Genomic DNA, 6,242 nt, shown 5'->3' with positions numbered 1-6,242 from the left:
AGTCTCCTTCCTGTTTCCCCAATGTAGATGGCTGGGCATTTAATGCAAGAGATACAGTAAATAAGGTTGCTGGAGGTACAAGATGCTGTCTGGGTGATCCGGAATTGTCCTGAGGGGCCTTGCATGAGTGTGGTGGTGGCTGTGTACTTGCAGGTGATACAGCGAGCTCTTTTGCAAGGGAAAGTGCCTGGTGTGGATGGTTGCTGAGGGCGGTCAAGGGAGCTGTGGACAAGGAGGTTACGCAGATTAGGTGGTCGGCGATATGAGATGATAGGGCGATCAGAAAAGAGGGCCCCAATGGAGGGATCATCCTGTAGGATGGAAGGATGGATCACACCTGAAGAAGGCTCCACGGCCGAAATGTTGTGTTCTCTTTCTTCTTTTTTTCAGCATGGAATAAACCTATTACTTGATCCTTTGCAGCCTACGCATGCTGACGCAGCTACCCACCTGAACTACTAAATTTGTACTGTATGTTTTTTTTTAATTACAAAGCAAACAGAGTATTCCCTTAATTCAAAGATCAGATATTGGCCAAAACAAGACAATCAGACGTGGGCTGACTTTGGAACAGGAGCCTCTGCTTCGTCGTTTATTGAGCTTTTGTTCAATGTCTGAGTGAAAAAGATTCGCTATTTTTACTCTTTGATTAAAGTACACAAAAAGCACCTTCCTTCGAGCCGGAATCGAACCAGCGACCTAAGGATTCCCTGCTGACTCCACTACAGTCCTCCGCTCTACCAACTGACCTATCGAAGGGTTGTCAAATGCTCCCTGGCACATACTGCCCAATGTAGTGAAATGTTCCGGGTGATTTAAATCCCAGTTCGACATCAAGTTTCCAACTCATTTCCTTAGTCTTGTTTACCTTGAATTTAAGCCACGAACCAGGATTATACTGCATAAACTTCCGGGGATATTACAAAATGTTTGATGGGGCATCAATCATTCCAGGCGGAAATGGACTCCTTTTTGTTTCTCGAGGGATCATATTAAACATTGCATTAGTATCGAGAGGAGGATCACCATGAAACACAAAACAAACAGTTTCATTCTGTCTTTTTTAGAATGTAGCGTTTGTGCTACATTAATTATATTTTCGTGGAAATATAGTAGTTGTAAATGTTAAAATGTATATTTGAATCGAAATGTGGTTTTGAGTTAAATATTAGCGGGATCATGTGATTAGTTAGTTTTTCATTACTATATATATTGCCATGTTACTAGAATTTGTAACTGAAATTTACTAGTTGTGTTTTTATGATGATTAGCCATTTGTTGATTACAATATTCTATATAATGTATAATTTGAACTACATATTTTTCAGGTGTGAATAATTGTATATTTTAAGAATAAATTTCTAAAACAAATCATTGGCTTAATTTACTAGTTTCTACACCTATAAAATATTTATTTGATGTATAATAGACCTTTAACTATATATGTATATTAGTCCTCTAAATTTATCCGTATAATAGAACTCCAACCATTTATGTATAATAAACATATAATCATAGATGTCTAATTGACGTATAACGATATACGTATACTAGAATTTCATTGTAGACCAGTTACGGAGCACATTTATACGTCTAAAGTATGCGTTTAATAGTCGTATATTCTACTTCTTTTGCCAACTGGGATGTGCCGATTTTAATTTAACAAAGCTAGATACACAGACAGTTTGTTTCTCGAAAGCTTGTTATGTAAAAAAGAGTAAAACGAAAATATATAGATGACAATCTTTCAAAGCTGAAGATTTTACTTTTGAAAAATTGACATTTTATGTATGCAGATGCATTCGCTGGTTTTAGAACTTTGCTGTGCTTCCTGAATCATCTTCAGCTTTATAAAGTGGGTGTAGAGGGAGCGATCTCTTTGTAGAGCAGTTGACAGGCTGGAGATGTTCAGACTACTCTCGTTATTTCTCAAATGCTTACATCATTTTTCTTTCACGCTAGGACGCGAGTGTGTACATGGGCTTGGTTTTCGTTTCACTGGTTCTCATTGAAGATTTGGGAATTAATGACGAAAGATTCAGTTTGGCAGAAGGTTTGGTTCACAACGATCTTGAAGACACGCCCATGTAAGGCAGCATGTGATGATTTGTACTATAAAAGACCAAGTGATCAAAGTGACGTCTGCGTTTACTGTTTAGACTTTTCCATCTCGGGCGCACTTTTAGAAAGCAAAGATAGAGTAGTTGTGTTGAATCACACTAAGACATCTGTTAGCAGAGTGGCGCAGCGGAACCATGCTGGGCCCGTAATCCAAAGATCAACTGATTGAAACCATCCTTAGCTATGTACATTTTATGCACGATTGATAAGCACACCATCAGTTTAATGAAGTACATTAAAACTGATTTTTCTCTTGTGTGTGTGCAAGCTTAACACTTACAGTACTCTTTAATCTTTACCAATAGCAGATGCCCAAATATATCTTTGGTTGTTCAGAGATCCTTGATAGTTTCCTCAAATCCTTCAAATGAACATCCATATCAAAGCAATTATGTTTAATTTTATTACAATTAAGGTACATATACAAAATATCAACGCACATTTGTATAATGCTCATTTAATAATGATTGTCAAGGATTGTCAAGTTCTCCAACAAATCTGTGTTCTAATTTTAAAATATTTTTGCTAAGGATACAACGGGTGTATAAATGAATTCTCCTGACAGCCAGTTGAAGATAAAATTCCACACGTGAAAATGGTTTTCTTGGACATTGACAGGTACTTAATTGTTTACTTGTAGTTCCACATGAGTAAAATAGATATTTCCTGCAAATTTCAAGAGGGCTTGCGAAGAAATCCCATCAAGCTTTAGCAGAGATTATGGTTACAGCGGAACAGTCTGAAGCTCGTCCCTTAGTGGGTTTGAACCACCAGCCCTTCATTTAACAGCTGCACAGAGACACACTCCCGTTGCTTTTTGCCGTTCACACGTTTGTAGTTAAAGAATGATAAAATACTGACATTTTCCTGCCAGCCGGCAGTATTTCTTCTGCACTGACCATGAATAACCAATAACTTTATTTCATCTTTCGCAGTCTGTAATCCACAGAAAATGAAGTGAATACTTGTATTAAGCTAAATCAAGCCGACGGAGATGCACTGCCGTTGTTTTTCTCCACTTTTCGTTAAAAGGAGAAAAATCACTGACATTTTCTTGCGGTATTTCTTCTGTCCTGATTTGCAAGACTTATATTTTATCTTTCAGAAGTTGTATGAATTTCTTGAAGTTCAGAAACAACTTGTTCCACAAAGGAAATGAACACTTGGTTCAAAGTAAATCAAGACGTATGTATCTCTCGCTGCGTGTGCTCTTATCTGTCCATCTCTCTACTTTTCTCTCACTCTGACAGTCTGTGCAGAGTTTCTGAAGGGGATGTAACACCACCTGGCAAAGAGAAAAATTATCAGAGGCAGAATAAAAAATCATTATTCTCTTCTCAGTCAGATTCACAGCTCAGAGACAATCGGACAGAAGCTCCATACTTCTTTTTATCCGTCAATCCAGAACCAGAGGACATTCAGACAATCAGTGCTGTTACATGAATAATATCAGACAGAACAGCCTGGACTCAGGTCACATCTCCCCATTTTCTCCTTCCTCACAGCCACTTAGAGACAGAGAAGAGCTCCTGGTTCTCCTCTCTGTGAACTGGGCTCAAGACTCACTGATCTGTCAGCTCTTTTTATGTAATAAACACAAGTAGTGACACTTTGGTCAGTACACTGTATATTGATTATTAGTAGCCAATGGGCAGATGGTCGTGTCTACAGTAGTGACCAATTGACCAGTCTGTAGCTCTCAGCAGTGGGACTCAGATCACACAGAAGAAGACCTGTCTGTGTGTGATTCCACACCAGCCCAGGGAATCACCAGCTCTCATATGTCTCTCACAGGTGTCTCACAGTCTTATAAATTTACAATTAGATGAATTATTGTAACAGGTAATCAGACTACCTATGGAACTGAGAGCAGGCTGGAAATAAAACCAGGATACACATTTTAACCTCCAGGATCAGGTTCCTGATCCTCCTGGCTTCTATACTCTGATGATTCGTTTAAAACATTTAAAAGCACTTATTACAGGGACTTGTGCTCGTTCTCTACTGCTCCACATGGGTACGCCTTGTAAAACATTAATCTGCGAAGTAAACTATTTTTTTTCCTGTTTAATGAATTTCATTCCTTGGTTTGTCACTCTCCTTTTACAACTGTTATGATTCGCTTCTGTAGTGATTCATATTTGTTCAGGGATGCCAAATATGTAATGTTAGTGGCTCTCTGAAGGCACCAGTTCTGTAGGGTTTGGGCATTTACTGAGACAATTATTAATTGTAGCAGTAAATCACAAAGTTGATTCTTTTGATGGCTTTAGAGTCCAACCATGCGACATAACTCAAACAACGCACACACACAGGTACTAATACACGAGGATACATTTATTAATACATAGAATATGCCTTAAACTAACAGATCTTATCGAGAGGGTTATCAGAATACAGATGCAGCCATTCAAAATGGGTGAGGTATTTCACGGCATACCGCGACACGCCCACCGGGGTATCATGCGGTATCACGTGTGTCACGTGACTAGCTATCCGGTGTCGCCTTGTAAAACCGCCAGGGGGAGCTTAACCTCTCATGTACAGCATTCGAGCCTTTAATTTTGAACTGTGTATTACAGCATGTTAATCATCAGTCATTCAAATGTTGGTATATTTAATGAAAGCAAGATTGCTCAGTTGGACAAAAGTACACAACCTACCTTTATCAGAAATATTTATGCATCAAAGCCTTTACTGAAGATATTACTAATAGTATTAATAATGGATGACTTTGGACAAGCTGTATACTCAAAGTATAATTTCTTTAGCACATTTGTACAAGCACTTGGAATCTGTCCAAGCCATACTTTGTCAGGCATTTTGTTTTACTTCAACGGGGCATAAAAACTTCCTTGCTTTTAACAGGAAGTATTGAATATTCATATCTAATTTTACCACTGAAGGGAAATCTTAGTAGCTGAGCATAAAAAGAATAGGAGCATACTGCAACGCGTGTGAAGTCCATAAACGATATTAATTTTGGAACTTAAACATACAGTATATGGCTGGTCTCGGTACTTAAAAGCAAACATACACACCAGTATTTCATTTCTCCCTAAACATTTTAAGCATCGAAGTCTTTAACTAGCAATTCATATTGCTTGACTAATTTTAAAAACTAAGTTATAAATGCAGACGCTCCCTCGGTGCGCTGCTCTGGTGCGCCGGCTCTTACACAGTGCCTGTCTGCCGTAAGCGTTACAATATACATACCCAACACTGCTTGTACCCATCTGTCATGCAAATAAAACACCTTGAATTGAAGGGGAGAGGGGGGGAATACTAAAGCCAATACTGGCTCAATGGGCTTTGACGTGCTAATGCGTTGGTTTAACAGTCCGGGTGTGGCAGGCTTCCAATGTCGACTCGATTGGAAGACAATGAACGTATTTTAGCCCTAAATGAATTAATAGCAAACATGGTTTACATAAAATACATTTTTCCAAGAAAGTTTATAATAATACTATCTATAGTTGAAATCTGAGCCTACTTTAAAAATAAAGGAAAAGCATTTTCAGAGAGTAATCACGCTGTGTTTATGTAGAAAAAGCGATTAGGTTTATGAGCAATCTAATTACCTATTCGCTTAAAACACTATATAAAATAAAGTTTATTTAGAGATGAATGATCAGTGTCGCAGTTTGAATAATGGGAGTCAGGAAACTAACACACAGCGCCACCGGATTTGATAACGCTATAAAAACGCTATAAAATAATGTGACTTGGCACAGAACAAGTTTACAGCACAGTACAATAATAAATGTTGACCATGACTTTAGAAGCATAAATTGCCTTACACTCAATTTAAACACAAGCTGTCTTTAGCCCTCTAAGCTGGTTCATACAGAAATGTAGAGATCCAGGCTCAGAACACACAGCTTCATTAGCGAATACATATGCAGGACAACTAGAGAAGACGTTTTACAGAGGATGGATTTTTAGAAACATCCCATCAGTGACATCACGGAAGTCAACTCCTAGGTTCTGTAACTGTCGTGTGGATAGTTTCACAGGAATCAGACAAAGGTTAAAGCATCGCTTGTTCTAGATAAAACTGCAAAAAAAAAACAACAACCCATAATGTACTTCTTTGCGGCTCTGTTTGCCCAAATCATATA

General features: G+C 38.3%; 1 non-coding gene across 1 annotated transcript; it reads right to left on the bottom strand.

Annotated features, from left to right (window-relative positions):
- Positions 1 to 671: 671 nt before the first annotated feature.
- On the bottom strand, positions 672 to 759 carry trnay-gua (transfer RNA tyrosine (anticodon GUA)). Its single transcript is given in 2 exon segments — positions 672 to 707; positions 723 to 759. It is a non-coding gene; the product is annotated as a tRNA-Tyr (tRNA).
- Positions 760 to 6,242: the final 5,483 nt, after the last annotated feature.

This window comes from Lepisosteus oculatus, chromosome 14 (assembly GCF_040954835.1).
Source record: "Lepisosteus oculatus isolate fLepOcu1 chromosome 14, fLepOcu1.hap2, whole genome shotgun sequence".
Lineage (NCBI taxonomy): Eukaryota > Metazoa > Chordata > Actinopteri > Semionotiformes > Lepisosteidae > Lepisosteus > Lepisosteus oculatus.
Note: the sequence above shows the minus strand (reverse complement) of the source record. Positions and strands in the feature narration are given on the sequence as shown.